Source organism: Akebia trifoliata, chromosome 13, assembly GCF_017979445.1.
Source record: "Akebia trifoliata isolate Shusen 1 chromosome 13, ASM1797944v1, whole genome shotgun sequence".
In the NCBI taxonomy this organism is placed as follows: Eukaryota; Viridiplantae; Streptophyta; class Magnoliopsida; order Ranunculales; family Lardizabalaceae; genus Akebia; species Akebia trifoliata.
The window spans coordinates 15,776,956-15,802,100 of record NC_141387.1 but is presented as its reverse complement, the minus strand read 5'-3'; the positions used below and the strand labels follow the sequence as shown (position 1 = coordinate 15,802,100).

The following is a 25,145-nucleotide window of genomic DNA, read 5'->3' as shown; positions in this document are numbered from 1 at the left end:
ATCATAACACGTCGCTGTACACCCGGTCAGACGCAGGCTTACGGTTGACTGAAATATGCCATGTCGTATACTGTGATGCCGAATCTCGAATAAGTTAAACACAGAACGCCATGTGCACAAATTGTGACATATTCTCCGAAAGCACACGCGGGCCCAAGTACCATCTTCGTGCGGTTCGACCCACCATAATCTCACCCGACTGGAAAAAATTGAATTTATCGAAGAAAAGTGGGAAGGGTGCACAATGACTTCCCATGAGGTCACCCATCCTAGTACTACTCTCGCTCGAGCACGTTTAACTGCAGAATTCTGATGGGATCAAATGCATTAATGCTGGTATGATCGTACCCGTAATATTTGCACTATTTTATTTACTTAATTCATCAAATCCTATACCTCATCGGTGGCGGATTAATGCATGGATCACCACACGGCCACACCCATTTAGACGCAACCTTACGATCAATTTTAAATATGCCACGTGGTATACTACGACACCTAATCTCGGCTCAGCCAAACGCGGAGCGCCACGTGTCACAACTTGCGACAGTTTCGCCGAACGCACACGCGGGCCCACGGACCTTCTCCGTGCGGTTCGACCCACCGTAACCCCGCCCGACTGAAAAAAATTTAATAAGACAATTTAATTTACCAAAAAAGGTGGGAGGGGTGCAACACGAGGACTTCCCAAGAGGTCACCCATCCTAGTACTTCTTTCACCCAAGCACTCTCAACTGCAGTATTCTAATAGGATACGGTGTATTAGTGCTGGTATGATCGCACACGTAGTATTTACGTCATTTTATTTACTTAATTCATCTTATCCTACCCTCACCGTTGATGGAATAATGCACGGATTACCAGACGGCAACGTGATCCAACGAAATGGTAATACGAAGTCGTTCACCTAGTAAGACATAGCCTTACGATCGATGGAAATATGCCACGTGGTATACTGCAACGTCGAATCTCGGCTCAGTCAAACGAAAAACACCACGTGTCACAACTTGCGACAATTTCGCCGAACGCACACGTGGCCCACAGACCTTCTCCATGTTGTTCTACCCACCGTAACCCCCTTTGACTGAGAAAAAATTGAATAAAATAATTGAATATACCTAAAATATGTAAGAGGGGTGCAATACGAGGACTTGCCACGAGGTCACCCATCTTAGTACCACTCTCGCCCAAACACGTTTAGCTACGGAGTTCTGATGGGATCCGGTGCATTAGTGCTGGTATGATCGTACCTTTAGTATTTGCATTATTTTATTTACTTAATTAATCACGGATGACCACACGATCACGTAATCCAATAAAATCGTAATACGTCATTATTCGTCCGGTTAGACACAGCTTTACAGTAGATCGAAATATGCTACGTGGTATACTACGACGTCGAATCTCGGCTCAACTAAAAGTGGAATGCCACGTGTCACAACTTGCAACAATTTCGCCTAACGCACACGCGGGTCTACGGACCTTCTCCGTGCGGTTCGACACATTGTAAACCCGACTGTTGAAAAAAATTGAATTTACCAAAAAAAAGTTAGAACGGTACAACACGAGGACTTCCCAGGAAGTCACCCATCCTAGTATTACTCTTACCCAAGCACGCTTTAGTACGGAGTTCTGAAGGGATCCGATGCATTAGTGCTGGTATGATCGCACCCGTTGTATTAGTACTATTTTATTTAATTAATTCATCGTATTCTACACCTCATCGTTGATGGAATAATGCACGGATGACTACACGGCCACGTAATCCAACAAAATCGTAACTGTCGCCGTTCGTCCAATCAGACGCAGCCATACGATCGATCGAAATATGCCACGTGGTATACTACGACTCCGAATCTCGGCTTAGCCAAATGTGGAATGCCACGTGGTAGAACATGCGACACTTTCATTGAACGTACACGTGGGCCCACAGACATTCTTCGTGCAATTCGACCGACCATAACCACGCTCGACTGAAAATAAATTTAATAAAAAATTGAATTTATCGAAAAAAAGTGGGTGGGGTGCAACACGAGGACTTCCCCGGAGGTTACCCATCCTAGTACTGCTATAGCCCATACAGAAATCTGATGGGATCCAATGCATTAGTGCTGGTATGATCAAACCCGTAATATTTGCATTATTTTGTTTACTTAATCATCCTATCGAAACCTTGTTGTCGACAGAATAATACACGGATGACCACATAACCACGTGATATAACGAAATCATAACACGTCGTCGTTCACCCAGTCAGACGCAGCTTGACGGTCGATCGAAATGTACCACGTGGTATACTGCACCGCCGAATCTTGGCCCAAACGCATAACACCACGTGTCACAACTTGCTACAATATTTTCGAACGCACACGCGGGCCCACGGACCTTCTCCATGCAGTTTGATCAACCGTAACCCCGCCTCCCTGAAAAAAAAATTTGAATAAAGGAATTGAATTTACCAAAAATAAGTAAGAGGGGTACAACACGAAGACTTCCCAAAAAGTCACCCATCCTAGTACTACTCTCACCCAAACACCCTTAACTGCGGAGTTCTAATTGGATCTGGTGCCTTAGTGCTGGTATGATCGCACCCGTAGTATTTGCGCCATTTTATTTACTTAATTCATCCTATCCTACACCTCGCCGTCGACGGAATAATGCACGGATGACCACACGGCCACGTGATCCAACGAAATCGTAACGCGTAGCCGTTCGCCCGGTCGGACGCAGCCTTCCGGTCGATCGAAATATGCCACGTGGTATACTGCGACGCCGAATCTCGGCTCAGCCAAACGCGGAGCGCCACGTGTCACAACTTGCGCCAGTTTCGCCGAACGCACACGCGGGCCCACGGACCTTCTCCGTGCGGTTCGACCCACCGTAACCCCGCCCGACTGAAAAAAATTTAATAAGACAATTTAATTTACCGAAAAAAGTGGGAGGGGTGCAACACGAGGACTTCCCAGGAGGTCACCCATCCTAGTACTACTCTCGCCCAAGCACGCTTAACTGCGGAGTTCTGATGGGATCCGGTGCATTAGTGCTGGTATGATCGCACCCGTAGTATTTGCGCCATTTTATTTACTTAATTCATCCTATCCTACACCTCGCCGTCGACGGAATAATACACGGATGACCACACGACCACGTGATCCAACGAAATAGTAACATGTCATCCTTCGCCCGGTTAGACGCAACCTTGCGGTCGATCAAAATATTCCACGTGGCATACTACGACCTCGAATCTCTGCTCAGCCAAACACGGAATGCCAAATGTCACAACTTGCAACAATTTCGTCGAATGCACACGAGGTCCCACGGACCTTATCCCTACTGTTCGACCCACCGTTACCCCTTCTGACTGAAAAAAAATTTAATAAAACAATTGAATTTATTGAAAAATATGGGAGGGGTGCAACACTTGGACTTCCTATGAGGTCACCCATCCTAGTACTACTCTCGCCCAAACATGCTTAACTGCGGAGTTCTGATTGAATCCGGTACATTAGTGTTGGTTTGATCGCACCCGTAGTATTTACACCATTTTATTTACTTAATTCATCCTATCTTACACCTCGTCGTCAATGGAATAATGCATGGATGACCACATGGCCATGTGATCCGACGAAATTGTAACACGTAGCAGCTCGCTCGGTCAAACTCAGCCTTACAGTCGATCAAGAAATGCTACGTGGTATACTGCGACGTCAAATCTTGCCTCAATCAAACGCAGAACACCACGTGTCACAACTTACAACAGTTTCACCGAATGCACTCGCGGGCTCACGGACCTTCTCTGTGCGGTTTGACCCACAATAATCTCGTCGACTGAAAAAATTTAATTAGACAATTAAATTTACTGAAAAAAAGTAGGAAAGGTGCAACACAAGGACTTCCTAGGAGGTCACCCATCCTAGTACTACTCTTACCCAAGCATGCGTAACTGTAGAGTTTTGATGGAATCTAGTGCATTAGTGCTGGTATGATCGCACTTGTAGTATTTACGCAATTTTATTTACTTAATTCATCGTATCCTACACCTCGCTGTCGACGGAATAATGCACGGATGACCTCACGACCACGGAATCAAATGAAATCGTAACACATCCCTGTTCGTCCAGTCAAAAGTTGGTTTACGATTGATTGAAATATGCCATGTGGTATATTGCGACACCGAATCTCATCTTAGCCAAACACGGAATGCCATGTGTCACAACTTGCAATAGTTTCGCCGGACGCACACGCAGTCTCACGGACCTTCTCCATTGAGTTCGACCCACCGTAACCCCGCCTGGTTGATAAAAATTTAATAAAACAATTGAATTTTTTGAAAAAAATGGGAGGGATGCAACACGAGGACTTCCCAGGAGGTCACCCATCCTAGTATTACTCTCGCCGAAATACACTTTACTGCGGAGTTCTGATGTGATTTGATGCATTAATGTTGGTATGAGTGCACCTGTAGTATTTGCGCTATTTTATTTACTTAATTCATCGTATCCTACACCTCGCCAATGATGGAATAAAGCACGGATGACCACACGGCCACGTGATCCAACGAAATCGCAACATGTGGTATAATACGATGCTGAATCTCGGCTCAACCAAACGCGGTACGCCACATGTCACAACTTACGTCAATTTCACCGAACGCATACTCCGGGCCCACGGACCTTCTCCATGCGGTTTGACCCACCAAAGCCTCGTCCGATTGAAAAAATTATTAATAAAACAATTGAATTGACTGGGGGGTGCAACATGAGGACTTCCTAGGAGGTCACCTATCCTTGTACTACTCTCGTCCAAGCACACTTAACGACGGAGTTCTTATGAGATCCGGTGTATTAGTGTTGGTATAATCGCACCCATAATATTAGCGCCATTTTATTTATTTAATTCATCGTACCTTATATACCTCACCGTGGACGGAATAATGCACGGATGACCACACAGCCACATGATCCAACAAAATCATAGCACGTCGCCGTTTAGCAGGTCAAATGGAGCCTTACGATAGATCGAAATTTGCCACGAGGTATACTACGATGCAGAACTTGGCTCAGCCAAATGTGGAACGCCATGTGTGACAACTTCCGACAGTTTCACTGAACTGACACGCGGGCCCACGGATCTTCTTCGTGTGGTTCAACCAACTATAATCCCATCTGACTGAAAAAAAATTTGAATTGACCGAAAAAAATGGGAGGGGTGCAATACGAGAACTTCCCAGGAGGTCACCCATCTTACTATTACTCTCACCTAAGCACACTTAAATGCAAAGTTCTTATAGGATCCGATGTATTAGTGCTGGTATAATCGCACCCGTTATATTTGTGCCATTTTATTTACTTAATTCATTCTATCCTACACCTCGTCACCGACGGAATAATGCACGGATGACCACACGACGATGTAAGTAAAAGCGTCATTGATCTGCGGGGTGCGGATCCACTTTTTATTTTAGGTTTGGGAGTCGCCACCTAGTTATTACGGTCTAGGAACCAAATATTGACTCTAAATAGATAAAAACAACTAATCTATGAATAAAAAGAAACTATGGTCCGGAGATCATGTTACGGGGTTGGAAGGTGTTAGGCACCAACTCCACCCGACAAACGTCGGTCTCTACTATTTACAAAAAAGATTACATTGCTAAAAGACATAAAACCAATCAAAAAAATTAAGAACTATACTTAGATGATCGTAACGATTTGTTCCCTCAGAGCTCGCGGAGAGACTCCTCGTATGAGATTCTTTGTTTTGTTTCTGTCACTGAATCTACTTTTGATCTCCAAGTTGAGGTAACTAGATTTGAGTGGTTTTTATATTTTTTTAAGGGTTTCTGGGTGTTTTTTGAGTATAAGTTAGGGTTTGAATGATAGGTAGAGAGTTAGGGCTTCAAAACTAGGGTTTGGAGAAGGTTAGGGAGACTTTTTGACCTACTTTTTCTAGGGTTTATTTTGACCTGCGAAATTAGGTTGTGGAGGATCTATATTTATAGATTTTTTTAGGTAGAGTTGGTGTTGGATTAGGTCTCCTTTTAGATAAGGTGAATTAGGATTTTAACTTAAGTCTTATTTGATTGACTAAGTTTCTTTAGATTAGGGTTTTAATTAGGATTTTGACTTAAGTCTTATTTGATTGACTAGGGTTCTTTAGATTAGGGTTTTAATTCTTACGTACAATAAAAGAATATATTTTTTATTTTTGGATAACCCCTCTTAATTATATTTTAATTCTTTAGACCCTCAGATGGAAGGGTCTTTTAATAAATATCAGGGGACTCCACTTAAATAAGTGGGCAACCATTAACAATTTTGCCTCAGAGCTTGATTGATTGATTTAAAAATTTTAATTTTAATCAGGATTTCACTTTACGTTAATTAATGTTTGAATAATTAAGTTCAGAATTTTAAATTGTTAAAATTAAAAAATTACTACTTTACCCTCGAAGAGGACTTTTGCATTTCGAGGTCGTTTTATAACGTTTTGGGATGTTTTGGAATTGATTTTTTTGTAAAGAATTTAATGGGAGTATCGGTTTATGTCATTTATGAATTTTTGGTATGAAATAATCGTAGACCCTATGAGGGGCATTTTCACAATTTTATCAAAATTTGTGAAAATTGGCGAAACGGTTTATTTGATTTTAATTTGTTGTTTTATGTGTTCAAATGGATTTTCCTAAGCATAGTGTAGGCTTTAGGGACGCTTTTTTTATGTCAAGGGTATTTTGGTAATTTGATCATTTTTAATGATTTTTTTTTTCGTAAATCTTCATTTTGTCACAAAATGATGACTTCTATATGTTTTTGGGTCACATTTTCCTAGCGTAGTGTGATTTCTAAAATTTTGTTCGCTTAAGATACCTTATTTGAATTTCTGAAACATATCTAATAACAAACAAAAATATTGGAATATTCATCCATCATTGGGAACTGTCGCAATCGAGTTGATGAGTTGATTAATTAGACGAGTGCGAAAATGAGGTATTTACCAATGCCCCTATTTGGTAAAGGATTGAAGCAAACTAGATAGTAAATCTATTTTGGTAGATAGTGTGATATTCGAATGCCAAGGCTAATGATAGTTCATTTTACTGTCTGATTTAGCAATTCGTCAAAACGTTTGGATCTTTGAGGGTAAAAGTCTCATCGAACTTGTAGACACCCCATTTTTGCACTCGCTTGATTAATCAACTCGTCAACTTGATTGCAACAGTTCCCAATGATGGATGATATTCCAATATTGTATTTTGTTCCTAGATATGTTTCAGAAATTCGGATGAGGTATCTCAAACTAACAAAACTGTTGAAATCACGCTACGCTAGGATAATATGACCCGAAAAACATAGAAATCATCATTTTTCAGACAAAAAGAAGCTTTACGATAAAAATCACAAAAAAAATGATCAAATTACTAAAATACCCCTAACATCAAAACATCCTTAGATCCCACATCACGTTTAAGAAAACTCATTCAAATATATAAAATAACAAAATGAAATCAAAAAAACCATTTCTCCAATTTTTATCAAATTTGATAAAATTACGAAAATGCCCTTCATAAGGTTCACAATCATTTCACGCCAAAAAACTCATAAGTGACACAAACCGATAATCTCATCAAATTTCTTACGAAAAACTGATTCCAAAATATTTCAAAATATCAAAAAATGACTTTTCAATGCAAAAGTCCTCTTCGGGGGTAAAACGATAATTTTTTAGTTTTAACAATTTAAAATTTCAAAATTAATAATTAAAATATTAATTAATGTAAAGTGAAATCTTAATTAAAATTAAAAAAATTTAAACCAATCAATTAAACTCTCAGGCAAAATTGTTGATGGTTGCCCACTTATTTAAGTGGAGCCCCTGATATTTATTAAAATATCCCTCCATTTGGGGGCCTAAAGAATAAAAATATAATTAAGGGGGGTTCTCCAAAACCAAAAATATATTATTTCATTGTACGTAAGAATTAAAATCCTAATCTAAAGAAACCTAGTCAATCAAATAAGAATAAAGTCAAAATCCTAATTCATCTTATCTAAAAAGAGACCTAGTCAAACCCTAATTCTTCCAAAAAAAATTTATAAATAGGAGCCTCCACAATCTAATCTCGCAAGTCAAAATACACCCTAGAAAAAGTAGGTCAAAAAGTCTCCCTAACCTTCTCCAAACCCTAATTTTGAAGTCCTAACTCTTTACCTATCTTTCAAATTTTAGCTTTTACTCAAAAAACACCTAGAAACCTTTCAAAAATATACAGAAAACCTTCAAAAAAATAAAAAAAGTACTCAGATCTAGATACCTCAACTTGGAGATCAGAAGTAGATCTAGTGACGGAAACAAAGCAAGGAATCTCATACGAGGAGTCTCTCCGCCAGCTCTAAGGGAATAAATCGTTGCGATCATCTAGGTATACTTCTTATTTTTTTATTGGTTTTGGTCTTTTAACAATGTAATATTTATTGAAAATAGTAGAGACCGATGTTTGCCTGGCGGGGTTGGTGTCTAACACCTTTCAAACCCCATCCCAAGACCATAGTTTCTTTTTACTCTTAAATGGTTATTTTTGTCTATTTAGAGTCAATATTTGGTACCTAGACCGTAATAATTAGGTGACGACTCCCAAACCTAAAAAAAAAATGGATCTGCAACCCGTGGACGAGGACGCTTTTAGTGGCGACTCTACTGGGGATATTTTAAGGATCAGACTTGAAATAAAATCCTAAATTTTGGTGCATTACCAAATTGATCTAGTTTTTTATTTTATTTTGATTTGTTTATTTATTTATTTATTTTGACTTGATTGTGGATTATTTGTTTGATTTTTGAGTATTTTAGTTTGTTTGTTTTTTGTTCTATGATCCAATCAAGGGTCACTTTTGATTATCCTAAATAATTCAAGATTTCAAAGATCAATGAAATTAGGATGGAATGATGATAGTTGGGATGAGGAGCCCTGAATGTTTTTTTTATATATAATTTTTTTTTAATCAGTGTTGCTTTGCATAATGCATGGTTAGTTTTTTTTCCTTTCTTTTCTCAATTTGGGTATGATAAATGGTATTAAAGAAAAAGAGAAAAAAAAAAGAATTTTTATGCTCCTATCAGTAACAATAAAAAATTCTATTGTGCGTGATAAGAAAAGATTTCCAAAAAAATATCATAAAAAAATAAATAAAAACCCAATGTAACTTTGCGTGGGGTGCTGTTAGCAAAAGGGTAATTTTTATTTCTTCTCATCTGTGTGTGAAGAAGGGGGCAGCAAAAGGAGAGGGACGTCTCTCTCTCTCTAATAATTTCCAAGCTTTATTCTGTCCATCAACAAATCTTTGCAACACGATGTTTTTGGTCGCAAACGAAGATTTTCAACACATTTTGCATGTGTTGAACACTAACGTTGATGAGAAACAAAAAATCATGTTCGCTCTGACCTCTATTGAGAATATTGGGAAGAAATTCACTAATATCGTCTACAAGAAGGCTGATGTCGACATGAACAAAAGGGCTGGTAAATTATCTGCAGCGGAGCTTGAGAACCTCATGGTGATCATTGCAAACCATCGATAGTTCAAAGTCCCCCGACTAGTTTTTGAATAGGAAGAGGGATTACAAAGATGGGCTGGTTGTTTACAATCGCAAGGGAATTTTTAGTACAGCTCGTGTTTGGTGGATGTTCCGAGTGTTTGGGCATGATAGAGCTTGGGCATTAGATGGAGGTTTGCCACAATGGTGCGCTTCAGGATTTGGTTGCATCTAGTGTTTCTAGAGACACTGTTTTGAAAGTTAGTGCTGCGAGTGACGCAATAGAGAAGTTTATTTTTTCTGAATCTGAATTAGGAAGGTTAGTTGTTGTTTTGTTGGTAACGAGCTTCTTAAGAAAAAAAACAATTAAAAAAGGAGACCTTGATCGAGGTCCGAGTTAGACTCGATCAAGCTATGTTCGTTGGGTTACAAGTTTGTTTTATACCTCAAGAGTCGTTTGAAAAGAAACCCAAAAAAAATTAGGTGGTCGTATATCCTTTGACAACAAGATCACAAAACAGAAAAAAAATATAACTGTGTATGCGGTCAATGGAAAAAAAGAAAATAAAAAAAACTTGCTGGCAGCAACATGTATAAAAAGAAAATTTTTGAGTTGTGTGTTGCTGACAACAACATATATTTAAAAAATAAAAAAAATAAAAAAAATAAAAACAAGAGTTTTTTTAGTCATGAGTCTTGTTGGCAGCAACATGAAACTTTTTTTTAAAAAATTTACGACTATTGGCAGCCCTCTCTGTGGCTAAGGAGAATTTTTTTTTTTCCACACCGATTTTTCCTTATATTACCTCAATTAAAAGCATTTGTTTAATGACTCACATAAAAATTGGGGTGGCATTAGTAAAAGATGGTATGACAATAATGGCTCACTTGTTGGTTACATGAATTTCTTTTTAGACTTGTTTTTTAGTTTTCTTTAGTAGTTAAAAAAAAAATAATCTCCTAATCTCATCGAATGCCATTCTATCATTAATTCAATGTTCTATCATCAATTCAAATATTGTTAGAATCTCGATTTGTTTTGGGTTGCACATAGCGATCCTTGATTGGACCATAGATAATAAAAAAAATCTTTAAAAAAAAATTTGTGCCTGTTTCTATGTTGGATCTGATTGATTATTTTTTGTGTTATATCCTGATTGATTTTTTATCTAATATGCCATGATCTGATTGATATATTTTTATGATGTGCATGCTTTGATCTCGAACTTAATGTTATGAATTTTTATATTTCTTGATCAATATTTATTTGATATCCATACTTTTATGATTTGATCTGGCCCATAGGCCCTTTTATCGGAAAAACGCCTTAGGAACACCCCATCCTATTTTGCATACACCACTGGCACGTTTATTTTGTTGCATTACACGCTTACATGTCCGTTATAGCCAACGTGGCACTAGTGTGTGGCCCAGTCTCCTCGGAGATGCGACGTCATTTATGAAAATCACAACTCCATTCACGTACTTTAGGGTATATAAAACTAGGGCATCAGTACCATTTGATCAGGTGACACTGAAAGGTATATCGATGCACCCATGCTGGAGCGACCTGAGCCTTTGTCCTATTGTAAGCCGTACAGTCACATGTCCTGATTACCAACGTAATACAATACGTGGTTGGTCCCCACACGGATGCTAAATCATTTATGAAAGCTACAAGCCGAGACTTTACCTATACGGTATTCAAAGCTAATGTAAGTTCACCAATTGCACTTCTTGGTTAAAATTAGTGCCTAAGCGAGATCATATCCTGATGTACTACGGTACAAGGGGATAGACTACATCTATTCTAGACGAGAGGTGACTTAAGAGTGCCCTTGGTCAACATTGTGCGCCATCTCTCATTGGGGATTAAACTGACTGCTTTTAACTTCAGAGATTTTGGGTTGGAGTCTTACATTATCACCTATATGGTGTAGCAAATGAAGTCACCACGTGCCATTTGATTGAGCACACTCGAAAGGTATATAGGTGCACTTGAGCAAGGATGGCAGGATAAATTGCATTGCATGTAGTAAACCTAGAGTCTAGGAACCTTCCTATAGGTCACGATCCAACCAACTATGGGTGTTTCCAGGTTGCTCTATTTAATCCAATCAACAGGTAAGTGGACAGACCGATCTAGACCGTTCAAACTAAACCCACAATGTCGGTCCGATCTAATGTGTGAAATGTAAATCAATTGGGCCAATCGACAAATGGATGAAACTGATCAACACCAAACTGCTTGGACCAATTGGTTTTATTTTCAAAGATTCAGACTATTTTATACCGAAAAGAGTTGATCTTATGGTCAAATTAATTTGTCTGATTAAATGTCCAATCCCAATCAGGGGCAGACCTGTGACTAACCTTTATCACATTTGTGGCTATTATAGACTTATAGTGCATTTGGATTCGATGTTTTCCACCAGACTTAGGCTAATTTATATCAAATTTTTAATCATGTGATTTAGAATCAAACCTTCAGAATCAATGGTTAATCTTAGGTGTACTTCTACTCAGGTAATAATTACCCCCAAATGTTCTAAATTGTTATCTGTACCACTTTGGATCCGTGTCAAAGGAGACATCAAGCCAAAGTACCAATAGTAAGTCCATGTGGTCTAACCCTGCACCATAGTATTATGTCCCTCCACCCAGAAGGACCTCCCTATTTGGTAGATAACTGTCCCTGAGTTTTCTTTTAGTTTCAATCTAGTTTTCGTCAGTCTTTAAATTTAGTTAGTTGTTTCAGTTACGTTAGTCTTTCTTTAATTTTTGAGTTTTAGTCGAGTTTGTTAGTCTATGTTTTTTAATACCAATAAAATATAGAAGTTTTTAATTATCATGCGTGTAATAATGATGTGAACATAAAATTTTACATGAGGAATGCCTCAAAGCTCACTAATCAAATTTGATAAATATTGGAGTTAAAGAGTACACTCAAGAAATCTAAATTGATACAACATTATCCTCAAGGGAATATGAGAGAATAATAAACTAACTTGAGAAATTCAACAACGTTCCTACATGGTCTCATGAGAATATAAAGTCAAAGGTGAATTTAAAATCAAAGATTATCGATCGAGAATGATGTAGTTGAAATCATTGACAAAGGTACAAAGATCTGCAAGAAGGGATCCATCATGTTTTTCATTGGAGAAAGAAAACTTCTCATTTACAAAAGAATATGAAGTTTTCTTCGAAGTTTGGAAAGGGTTGAACAAGTCAATGTTAAATACAAAGAATTCAATGCCACTCAATTTTGTAGAAGAAGACTGAAGAGTATTCATTCTCAAAAGAAGACCTTACTCGACAGAGCAATCTAGATACTAAGTTTTAGAAACTTTGACAAAATCAAGTAGCATTTCTCTAAAGGAGGTCTTCTTTGGTCAAACAATTTTCCTATTTTACCAAGAAAATGATAACCTTCTCTAGCCCTTTTACAGTCTTTAAAGAATTAATAGTCTCTTCTTTCTAAATCACACCAACTAACCTCGGGAAGGAAGTCTAGGTATGACCTACGTTTTGACCTGATCCCAAAAGAGAAAAGTAATATTTGGGGTACGTAGGCAACTTGAAAAGTTATTTCAGGCCCGGTTACGTAAAAAAATTGATTCTCTTAATAAAAGTGTCATTCAAAATGAAAATCCCCTATGGAAAGGTAAAAAAAAAATGCCAAACTAGGGGCATTAGAAAAATTGACAGAATTTATAGAAAGAATGCCAAACTAGGGGTATTAGAAAAAAAAGAATATCAGATTAGGGGTATTTTGGGAAAGTTGAACTTTTATACCTTTTTTTTCTAAATCATGTCTTAAGCTCACCTACTAAGTCCTCCTGAATGCTCGGTTAAGGTACAGGGAACTATAACGTTGAAAAGAGAAGCCCGTTAGGTTGAAAACTTGAAAAGGCAACCCAGAAAAAAATTAGGGTACACAAAAAAAGAAAAATCTTATTGAGAAGAAAAAGTCAAAAGGAAGTTGTTGAGTTGGTTATTCAAGATCAACAGAAAAAAATAGAAGCCTGCTAAGTCGAAAATCCAAAAAGACGACTTAGGCATAAATTAGGGCATAACCATAAAAAAAGAAGGCCTGTTAGGTTGAAAACTTGAAAAAGCAACCTAGGAAAAAATCAAGGCATCATCAGAAAAAAAATATATAGCCCGCTAGATTGAAAGCTTGAAGAGACGATCTAGGCAAAAATTAAGGCATCATCAAATAGGGGGAAAAGTCTCATTAAGAAGAAAAATTCAGAAGGAAGCTTGTGTGGAAACTAGGAAATGCAGAACCATTCAAGCCACAACATTCGATGAAAATAATGTTGAAGTTGAAGAAACTCAGAAGCAATCTTGAACATTATAAGATCTTTAAGAGTAAGTTTACTTGTCCAAATGGTCGTCAAAGGGAAGTGTAGAACCATCGACCACTTTGAAGAGAAAGATCTTTTATTCTAATAATTATCAAGAATTTAAGTCCAGCTCAATCATTTTTCAAAGGAAATTTAAAAAGAAAATGATCAAATTGCAAATATGATAATCTTAAGAGTCTTGAAAATTTAAAGGAATGACGATTCCTCAGTCTGTCATATATCAGATTCCATAGTTGCTCGTTCATATTTTTCGAGTGTAATCCAGTCCATCAATTTTGTAGTCAAGTTCCAGTTAAAGCCAACCTTGAAACTAGGGGCATTTTTTAAAGTCATTGTGATTCTAAAGTTTTGTTCTTAATTACATGATAAAGAGAAAAATCTTACAAAAAACTTAAAAGTCCAGTGAAATCCAATGATAATTATGAATCTAGATGCATGATAAACCAATAAAGAATCGATCTTTCAAACTTTGAGCTCGATAATACCGAGTCTTTAACTAATTTTAGCCCGAGAAGCGTGGCTCTAATAAGTTTGAGTATGAGAAATGAGACTCTGACTTTTTTTAATCATAGAATGAGGAGGTTTTTTGAAGTGCCTACAAACCTTAACCCGAGAAACGTGGCTCTAATAAGTTCGAGTCCAAGATATGAGACTCTGACTTTTTTAAATCATAGAATAAGTAAGTTTTTTGAAGTATCTACAAACCTTAGCCCAAGAAACGTGGCTCCAATAAGTTCGACTCTGAGAAATGAGACTCCGACTTTTTTGAATCATAGAATGAATAGATTTTTTGAAGTGCCTACAAACCTTAGCCCGAGAAACGTGGCTTCAATAAGTTTGACTTTGAGAAATGAGATTCAAACTTTTTTTGAATCATAGAATGAATAGGTTTTTTGTGCGCCTACAAACCTTAGTTAGAGTCCGAGAAACGAGATTCCACCTTTGTTTGAATCATAAAATGAATTAAATGGATTGTTTAAGTTCCTCTAAACCTTAGTCAAAGTTCGAGAAACGAGACTCTGACTTTTTTGAATCATAGAATGAATTAACAAGATTGTTTAAGTTCTTGTAAACCTTAGCTAGAGTCCGAGAAACAAGACTCCAACTTTATTTGAGTCATAAAATGAATTAACAGGATTGTTTAAGTTCATGTAAACCTTAGCCAGAATCCGAGAAACGAGACTCCAACTTTGTTTGAATCATAGAATGACTTAACGGGATTATTTAAGTTCTTGTAAACCTCAGTTCAAGTCCGAGAAACGAGATTCCAACTTGAATAGGATTTTTTAAGTTCCTACAAACTTTAGCCTGAGAATCGTGGCTCTAATAAGCTCTAGTTCGATAAATGAGACTCAAAATTTTTGAACTCTAAAAAATGAATTTCGATTAGATGTAATGAAGTTTCTACATCACCTATCTCGTGTGATTGTTGTCATTGCGTATGTGCATTTTAATTTGAATTATGATTGTCAGTGAGAGAAGATCTCTAAGACCTGATATTTGTGGTTATGAAAGAGAGTTTATTTTCAATGATCCGATAGAATACTCAGTAGGTATCACCCATTGCACATACGTGCACTTTTTGATTAGTCAGGGAGAACTTTCCAAAATTCAAGAATCTAACATCGTCAGTGAGTGTTCAGGCTCGAAGACCTGACATACCTTTAGTTCAGGGAGAGTTTTACCTTCAGGGATCCGAATGTTCTAACGAATTGCTAAATCAAGCTGCAAAATGAACTGTCACTAGCTTTAGCATTTGAATATCGCACTATCTACCAGAATATATTTGCTATCTAGTTTGCTTCAACCCTCTGCCAAAGAGGGACATCTGTAGACACCCCATTTTTGTACTCGCCTGATTAATCAACTCGTCAACCTGATTGCGACGGTTTCCAATAATGGATGATATTCCAATGTTCTATTTTGTTCCTAGATATATTTTAGAAATTCAGATGAGGTATCTCAAACTAACAAAACTGTAAAAATCACGCTATCCTAAGAAAATATGACCCAAAAAACATAAAAATCATCATTTTTAGACAAAAAGAAGCTTTACGATAAAAATTACTAAAAAATGATCAAATTACCAAAATACCCCTAACATCAAAACATCCTTAGATCCCACATCACGTTTAGAAAAATTCATTCGAATACATAAATAATATAATGAAATCAAATATATCATTTTATCAATTTTCACCAAATTCAACAAAATTATGAAAAACCCCTCATAAGGTTCACAATCATTTCATGTAAAAATTCATAAGTGAGACAAACTAATAAACTCATCAAATTCCTTACGAAAAATCAATTCCAAAACATTCCAAAATATCAAAAAATGACTTTTCAATGCAAAAGTCATCTTCGAGGGAAAAATGACAATTTTCTAATTTTAATAATTTAAAATTTCAAAATTAATAATTAAAATATTAGTTAATGTAAAGTGAAATTCTAATTAAAATTAAAATTTTTTAAACCAATCAATCAAGCTCTCAGGCAAATTGTTGATGGTTGCCCACTTATTTAAGTGGAGCCCTCTGATATTTATTAAAAGACCTCTCTATCTAGGGGCCTAAAGAATTCAAATATAATTAAGGGGATTTCTCCAAAAATCAAAAATATATTCTTTCATTGTACGTAAGAATTAAAATTCTAATTTAAAGAAACCTAGTCAATCAAATAAGCCTTAAGTCAAAATCCTAATTCACCTTATCTAAAAGAAAACCTAGTCAAACCCTAATTCTTCCAAAAAAATCTATAAATAGGAGGCTCCACAACCTAATCTCGCAGGTCAAAATACACCCTAGAAAAAGTAGGTCAAAATGTCTCCCTAACCTTCTCTAAACCTTAATTTTGAAGTCCAAACTCCTTACCTATCATTCAAACCATAGCTTTTACTCAAAAAACACCCAGAAGCCTTTCAAAAACATATAAAAAGCCTTCAAAAAACACAGAAAATACTCAGATCTAGATACCTCAACTTGGAGATTAGAAGTAGATCCAGTGACAGAAATAAAATAAGGAATCTCATTCGAAGAGTCTCTCTGCCAGCTCTAAGGGAACAAATCGTTGCGATCATCTAGGTATACTTCTTATTTTTTATTGGTTTTAAGTTTTGTAGCAATGTAAACTTTTTGGGAATAGTAGAGATCGGTGTTTGTCGGACGGGATTGGTGCCTAATACCTTCCAACCCCGTAACGTGATCCCCGGAGCATAGTTTCTTTTTATTCGTAGATTAGTTATTTTTGTCTATTTAGAGTCAATATTTGATTCCTAAATCGTAATAACTAGGTGATAACTCCCAAACCTAAAAAAAAAGTGGATCCACAACCCGCGAATCAATGGTGCTTTCAGAACTAAAGGTATGTCAAGTCCTCGAGCCTGAACTCTCACTAACGATATCAGATCCTTGAATTTTGGAAAATTCTTCCTGATTAATCAAAAGTGCACATGTGTGTAGTGGGTGATGCCTACTAAGTATTCTATCGGATCATTGAGAATAAACTTTCCTCGATAATCACAAATGTCAAGTCTTAGAGATCTTTTCTCGGTGACGATGATGATTCAAATTTAAATGCACATACGCAATGAAAACAATCACACGAGATAGGTGATGTAGAAACTCCATTAAAATCTATCGAAATTCTTTTTTAGAGTTCAAAAAAAATTTGAATCTCATTTATCAGACTTGGGCTTATTGGAGCCATGCTTCCCGGGTTAAGGTTTGAAGGAACTTAAAAAATCCCATTCAAGTTGGAGTCTCGTTTTTCAGACTAGGACTGAGGTTTACAGGAAATTAAACAATCTTATTAATTCATTTTATAATTCAAATAAAGCTGGAGTCTCGTTTCTTAGACTCTGACTAAGGTTTAAAGGAACTGAAACAATCTCATTAATTCATTTTATGATTAAAACAAAGCTAAACTCTCATTTCTTAGACTCTAACTAAGGTTTACAGAAACTTAAACAATCCTGTTAATTCATTCTATGATTCAAATAAAGTTAGAGTCTCGTTTCTCGGACGCTAGCTAAGATTTACATGAACTTAAATTATCCTGTTAATTCATTCTATGATTCAAATAAAGCTGGAGTCTCGTTTCTCGGACTCTAATTAAGGTTTATAGGAACTTAAACAATCCTGTTAATTCATTCTATGATTTAAAAAAGTTAGAGTCTCATTTCTCAGACTCTGACTAAGGTTTACAGGAACTTAAACAATCCTGTTAATTCATTCTATGATTCAAACAAAATTAGAATCTCGTTTCTCGAATTCTAACTAAAGTTTGTAGGCACTTAAAAAAACCTACTTATTCTATGATTCAAAAAAAATTCGGAGTCTCATTTCTCGGACTAGAACTATTAAAGCCACACTTCTCGGGCTAAGGTTTGCAGGCACTTCAAGAAACCTACTCATTCTATGATTCAAAAAAAGTCAGAGTCTCATTTCTCGGATTCGAACTTATTGGAGCCATGCTTCTCAGGCTAAGGTTTGTAGGCACTTCAAAAAACCTATTCATTCTATGATTCAAAAAAATCGGAGTCTCGTTTCTCAGACTCTAACTTATTAGAGTCACGCTTCTCGGGCTAGGGTTTGTAGGCACTTCAAAAAATCTACTCATTCTATGATTTAAAAAAAGTTGGAGTCTCATTTCTCGGACTCGAACTTATTGAAGTCAAGCTTCTCGGACTAAGGTTTGCAGGCACTTCAAAAAACCTACTCATTATATAATTTAAAAAAGTTAGAGTCTCGTTTCTCAAACTCGAACTTATTAGAGCCACACTTCTCGGGCTAAAATTAGTTAAAGACTCGGTATTATCGAGCTCAAAGTTTGAAAGATTAGGCCTTTATTGACTTATTATGCATTTGGATTCATAATTATCATTGGGCTTCGCCAGTATTTTAGACTTTTAATAGGATTTTCTTTTTGATCATATGATTAAGAATGAAAACTTTGGAATCACAGTTATTCTAAAAAATGCCCTTATTTCAAGGTTGGCTTCTAACTGAAACTTGACTATGAAACTGATGAAATGGATTGCACTTAGAAAATATGAATGGGCAACTATGGACTCTGATATATGACAGACAGAAGAATTGACATTCCTTTAAATTCAAGACTCTTAAGATTATCATATGTGCAATAAGGAATTTGGTCAATTTCTTTTGAGAAATACTTAAGCTGAGCTTAAAATCTTGATGATTATTAGAATAGAAGATCTTTTTTTCAAAGTGGTCAATGGTTCTACATTTTTCTTTGGCGAGCCCTTGAACCAGTAAACATATTCTTAACTATCCTACAATGTTCAAAATGGCTTCTGAGTTTTGTCGAATTCAACATTATTTGTGTCGAATGTTGTGGCATGAATGATCCTACATTTCCTAGTCTCTACACAAGCTTCTTTTTAAAATTTTCTTATTGATGAGACATTTTTTCCCTATTTGATAATGTCCTAATTTTTGTCTAGATCACCTCTTCAGATTTTCAATTTAACAGGTTTTGTTTCTCTTTTTTTGATGATGCCTTGATTTTTACCTAAGTTGTCTTTTCAAGTTTTCAACCTAACAGGCCTTCCTTTTTTTATAGTTATGCCCTAACTTTTACCTAAGTCGCCCTTTCAGGTTTTCGACTTAGCGGACTTTTTTGTCTCGATGATCTTGAATAACCAACTCAACAACTTCCTTTTGACTTGTTCTTCTCAATATGATTTTGTCTTTTTTGTTTGCCTTAATTTTTTTCTAGGTCACCTTTTCAGGTTTTCACCTAACGAGCTTCTCTTTCCAACTTATTGGTTCCCTGCACCTTAATCGAGTCAATTAGCATTCAAGAGGACTTAATAGGTGGGTTTAGGACATGATTTAGAAAGAAAATGTATAAAGGCTCAACTTTCCTAAAATGCCCCTAGTCTGATATTCTTTTTTTTTCTAATACCCCTAGTTTGGCATTCTTTTTTGTAAATTCTTTTGACTTTTTTTTAATGCTCTTATTTTGGCATTATTTTTTTTTTCTGTCAATTCTTTTTATTCTCTCTTTTTTAATGTCCCTAGTTTGGCATTCTTTTCTTTTAAATCTTTCAATAGGGAATTTTCCTTTTGGATGACACTTTTCTTAAGAGAATATATTTTTTTTTGTGACCGGGCCTGAAGTAACTTCTCAGGTTGCCTACGTATCCCAAATATTTATTTTCTCTTTTGGGATCAGGTCAAAATGTAGTTCATACAAGAATTCCCTCCTAATGTTGGTTGGTGTGGTTTAGAAAGAAAAGGCTATTAATTTTTTTAGAGGTTACAAGGAGCTAAAGAAGAAGGTTTTCTTTTCTTGGTAAGACAGGAAAATAGTTCGACCAAAAGAAGGCCTCCTTTGGTGAAATACTATTTGATTTGGTTAAGGTTTTAGGAATTTGATGTCTTGATTACTTTGTCAAGTAAGTTTTTCTTTTGAGAAGGAGTAATCTTCAGTTTTTTCTGAGAAAGAGTAATCTTCAGTCTTTTTTTGATAAGGAGTAATCTTCAGTCTTCTTTTATGAAGTTGAGTGTGATTAAGTTCTTTGTATTTGACATTGACAAGTTCAACCCTTTCCAAACTTCAAAAAAAATCTTATATTCTTTTACGAATGAGAAGTTTTCTCTCTTGAGTGAAAAACATGATAAATCCCTTCTTGCAGATCTTAACACCTTTGTTGATGGTATCAACTACATCATTTTTGACCGATAATCTTTGATTTTGAAGTTCACCCGTCATTTTATGCCTCGATCTATATTTGGTGCAATCTATCAATATGTCCTAATGAGACCATGCAGGAATGTTGTTGAATTTCTCAAGAAAATTATTATTCTCCCATGTTCCCCTGAGGATAATGTAGTATCCATTTAAACTTTTTGAGTGTACTCTTTAATTCTAATTTTTATCAAGCTTGATCAGTAAGCCTTGAGTCATTCATCATGTCAAATTTTATGTTCACATCATTATTGCACGCAAGATAATCAAAAGCTTCTTTATTTTATTGGACTTAAAAAACATAGATTGACAAACTCAACTAAAACCTAAAAATTAAAGAAAGACTAAAGGAACTGAAACGAACAATTAAATTAGAGACTGGCAAAAATTGAATTGAAACTAAGAGAAAACTCAGGGACGCTTATCTACAAAGCGGGGAGGTCCTTTTGGGTGGATGGAGTACTTGGATTTGATATTGGTACTTTGACTAGACACTCTTTTGACGGTCCCAAAGTAGCATAGATGGCAGTTTAAAGTGTTTGGGAGCAATTATTACCTGAGTAGAAATACATCGAGATCAACCATTGATTTTGAAGGTTTGACTCTTAACCACATGATTAAAAATTTGATATAAATTAGCCCAAGTCCAGTGGAAAATATCGAATCCAAAAGCACTATAAATCTATAGTGACCAAGAAAGTGAAACAGATTAGTCACGGGTCTACCCCTGGTTGGGATAGAACCTTCGATCAAACAAATTAATTTGACCATAAGATCGAATCTTTTTGGTACAAAATAGGCTAAATCTTTGAAAGTAAAATCAATTGGTCCAACCGGTTTGGTGTTGATCAGTTTAATCTATTTGTTGATTAGGCCAATTGATTTACATTTCATACATTGGGTTGGACCGATATTGCGGGCTTAGTTTGAACGGTCTAAATCGGTCCACCCACTTACTTGTTGATTGGATTGAATAGAACAATCCGGGAATACCCATAGTCGGTTTGAGTCGTAATCTATAGGAAGGTTCCTAGACTCTAGGTTTACTATATGTAATGCAATTTATCTGGCCACCCTTGCCCAAGTGCACCTATATGCCTCTCGAGCGTACTCAATCAAACGGTACATGGTGACTTAGTTTGATATAATGTATAAGTGATAATCTAAGAATCCAACTCAAATCTCTAAAGTCAAAAGTAGCCAGTTTAATCCCTAGTTGAGAGGTGGAGCACGATACTGAGCAAGGACACTCTTAAGTCACCTCTCGTCTAGAATAGATGTAATATATCCCCTTTGTACCGTAGTACATCGGGGCAGGATCTCACTTAGGCACTAATTTTTACCAAGAAGTGTAGTTTGTAATTTAGATTAACTTTTATATACCGTATAGGTACGAATCTAGGGTTAGCGACCGGGACATGTGACTTTATGGCTTACAATAGGACAAAGACTCAGGTCGCTCTAGCATGGGTGCATCGATATACCTTTCAGTGTCACCTAATCAAACAGTACTGATGCCCCAGTTTTATATACCCTAAGGTACGTGAGTGGAGTTGTGATTTTTATGAATGACATCGCATCTTCGAAGAGACCGGGCCACGCACTAGTGCCACGTTGGCTATAAGGGACATGCAATGCAATAAAATAAACGTGCTAGTGGTGTGTACAAAATAGGGTGGGGTGTGCCCGGGGCATTTTTCAGATAAATAGGTCCATGGGCCTAATCAGATCACAAGAGTATGGATTTTAAAAAAATATGATCATACAACATAAATATCCAAAGTATCAAGATCAAGATTAAGGCATGCACATCATAGAGATACATCAATCAGATCATGGCATATTAGATAAACAATCAATCAGGTTAGTGCAATATAGAACGGAAGTGATCAATTAAGATAACACACAAATAATCAATCATTGAGATAGGCACAAGAAATTCTTTTTCTTTTAAGGACATGCATGAAAAATCTTTGGAGAACATTGGCTAACTTGAATAACTCATAAGGTTCCAAATTTTACTAAGGGTTATTAAGCCAACGTGGTCATCTCATAGATAATCCAATACTAGCCTTTTTAGATTTGATGGAAAAAATGTGGATCCGAGAGTAAAGATAAATCCTATAGGATAAGAAGGAGAATAAGAAAAGAGAAACATTATTCACATTATAATCTGTCGAACAGTACAGAATAACTAAAATACTTTAATAGTTTTTATAGTATTTTTATTTGTTTTTTGTTGCTTGGGTTGGTTCCCAATGCGAAAAAAAACCCAAATTTGACGGACAAAGGGGTCGAATTGGCATCGAATTTTTCATTGTCAAATTTTTTTAATCAATGAGCCGAAACTATCAAATTAATGAAGGATGGGAGAAATTTGACAGCTCTAAGTTGTCAAATCTAGGAATATCTAGAATTTTGACAATCCTATAAATTTTTTTGTCGAATTTTCTTGTTTTCACATAGTGACCTATCCATCAAAACTGAATAAATAAAAAATTTGCATAAAAGGACTTGGCTCTTCAATACACGACTGTGTAACATCCAAGACCTCATGGGGTCGTTAATATTGTCCAACAAATTCATTTTTCAATGATATACCTCCGCATTTCATCTTTTAGTGAAAAATCAAAAGTAAATTGTTCTTTTATATAATAAATGTTTGTTTACATAATAAATACTAAGGGTATTTAAGTCTTTTGATTTAAATATTTTTTTTCTAGTAATTGTTTTGGAAAACAATGGCAATATAATAAATGCATTTATTAAGGGCATAATAAATGTATTTATTTATTTATTTTTTGATAATCTGGTATCCTTGTAGACAATGGATCGGGCCAATATCTGGGCTTCACCTAATCTATAAACCATGGTGTAGACACCCCATTTTTGCACTCGCCTGATTAATCAACTCGCCAACTCGATTGCAACGGTTCCCAATGATGGATGATTATTCCAATGCTATATTTTGTTACAAGATATGTTTCAGAAATCCGGATGAGGTATCTCAAATTAACAAAACTGTAGAAACCACTTAACACTAGGAAAACATAATCCCAAAAATATAGAAATCATCATCTTGCAGACAAAAAGAAGTTTCACGGTAAAAATCACTAAAAAATGATCAAATTACCAAAATACCCCTAACCTCAAAACATCCCTAGAGCCTACATTACGCTTAGAAAAACTCTTTCAAACACATAAAATAACAAATCGAAACCAAATAAATCATTTTGCCAATTTTCACAAAATTTGATAAAATTACGAAAATACCCCTCATAAAGTTCACAATCATTTCGCATAAAAAATTTTCATAAATGACACAAACCAATATTCCCATTGAATTCCTTACGAAAAATCAATTCCGAAACATCCTGGAACATCAAAAACCGATTTAAAACGCAAAAAATCGTCTTCGAGGGCAAAATGGTAAATTTATAATTTTAATAATTAAAATTTTTCGAAATTAATAATTAAAACATTAATCCTAATTTAAAATAAAGTCAATCAAGTAAGACTTAAGTCAAAATCAGTCAAGTAAGACTCAAGTCAAAATCAATCAAGTAAGACTTAAGTCAAAAAAAATAAAGTCAATCTCATAAGACTTAAGTCAAAATCCTAATTAAAATCAAAACCCTAATTAATCTAATAAGACCGAAGTCAATCCCTAACCCTAATAGAATTATAATTAAACTCTAAAATTACCTAATAAAATTCTAATTAAACTATAAAACTATCTAATATAATTCTAATTAAATACCTCTATAATTCTAATTAAACAATAATTCTCTCTAAAAGAATTATAATTAAACACTAACTCTATCAAAACAAGCACTCAAAAAAATATATAAATAAGGGTTCCTACAACCTATTTTCGTATCAAAAAATAAATCCTAAGAAATGTAGGTTAAAAAGATTCCCTAGCCTCTCATAAACTCTAATTTTGAAGTCCTAACTCCTTACCTAACATCCATACCCCAACTTTAGCTCAAAAAATACTTAGAAACTCCTAAAAAACACCCATAATATCCATAAACAAATCAGAAATATTCAGATCTAAGAAGGAGGTACTTCGTCTTAGAGGTCTGAAACGAATCCAATGACAGAACAAAGCGATGAGTACTATACGAAGAGCTGTTCTATCAGATCTGAGGGAACAAAACCGTTACGTGGCAAAGGTAAATATTTTTATTTTTATTTTATTATTATTTAGGTCTTTTTAGCAATGTAATTATTTTTGGGAATTAGTAGAGACCGACGTTTACCGGGCGGGGTTGGTACCTAATACCTTCCAACCCCGTAACGTGATCCCCGGACCCATATTTTTCTTTCGTAGATTAGTATTATTTTTCTTTTAGAGTTAGTGTTCGGTTCCTAGACCGTAATAACTAGGTGGCGACTCCCAAACCTCAAAGGTCAAAAATGGATCCGCGTACCCCGCGGATCGAGGGTGCTTTCACATGGTCTTGTCCAAATACTAGTCTTAGGGCATGTGCAACGCCCACACATCACACGCACCAG

The 25,145-nt window shown here is 35.9% G+C and overlaps 1 non-coding gene and 7 pseudogenes across 1 annotated transcript; all 8 read right to left on the bottom strand.

The window, feature by feature from the left end:
- Window positions 1-1,133: 1,133 nt before the first annotated feature.
- On the bottom strand, window positions 1,134-1,252 carry LOC147387998 (5S ribosomal RNA; annotated as a pseudogene).
- A 302-nt stretch (window positions 1,253-1,554) lies between these two features.
- Window positions 1,555-1,673, bottom strand: LOC147387997 (5S ribosomal RNA; annotated as a pseudogene).
- Window positions 1,674-2,474: 801 nt separating this feature from the next.
- LOC147387996 (5S ribosomal RNA) lies at window positions 2,475-2,593 on the bottom strand (annotated as a pseudogene).
- A 348-nt stretch (window positions 2,594-2,941) lies between these two features.
- Window positions 2,942-3,060, bottom strand: LOC147387995 (5S ribosomal RNA). Its single transcript, XR_015171618.1, has one exon. It is a non-coding gene; the product is annotated as a 5S ribosomal RNA (ribosomal RNA).
- Window positions 3,061-3,409: 349 nt separating this feature from the next.
- Window positions 3,410-3,528, bottom strand: LOC147387994 (5S ribosomal RNA; annotated as a pseudogene).
- A 347-nt stretch (window positions 3,529-3,875) lies between these two features.
- On the bottom strand, window positions 3,876-3,994 carry LOC147387993 (5S ribosomal RNA; annotated as a pseudogene).
- A 754-nt stretch (window positions 3,995-4,748) lies between these two features.
- On the bottom strand, window positions 4,749-4,867 carry LOC147387992 (5S ribosomal RNA; annotated as a pseudogene).
- Window positions 4,868-5,205: 338 nt separating this feature from the next.
- On the bottom strand, window positions 5,206-5,324 carry LOC147387991 (5S ribosomal RNA; annotated as a pseudogene).
- Window positions 5,325-25,145: the final 19,821 nt, after the last annotated feature.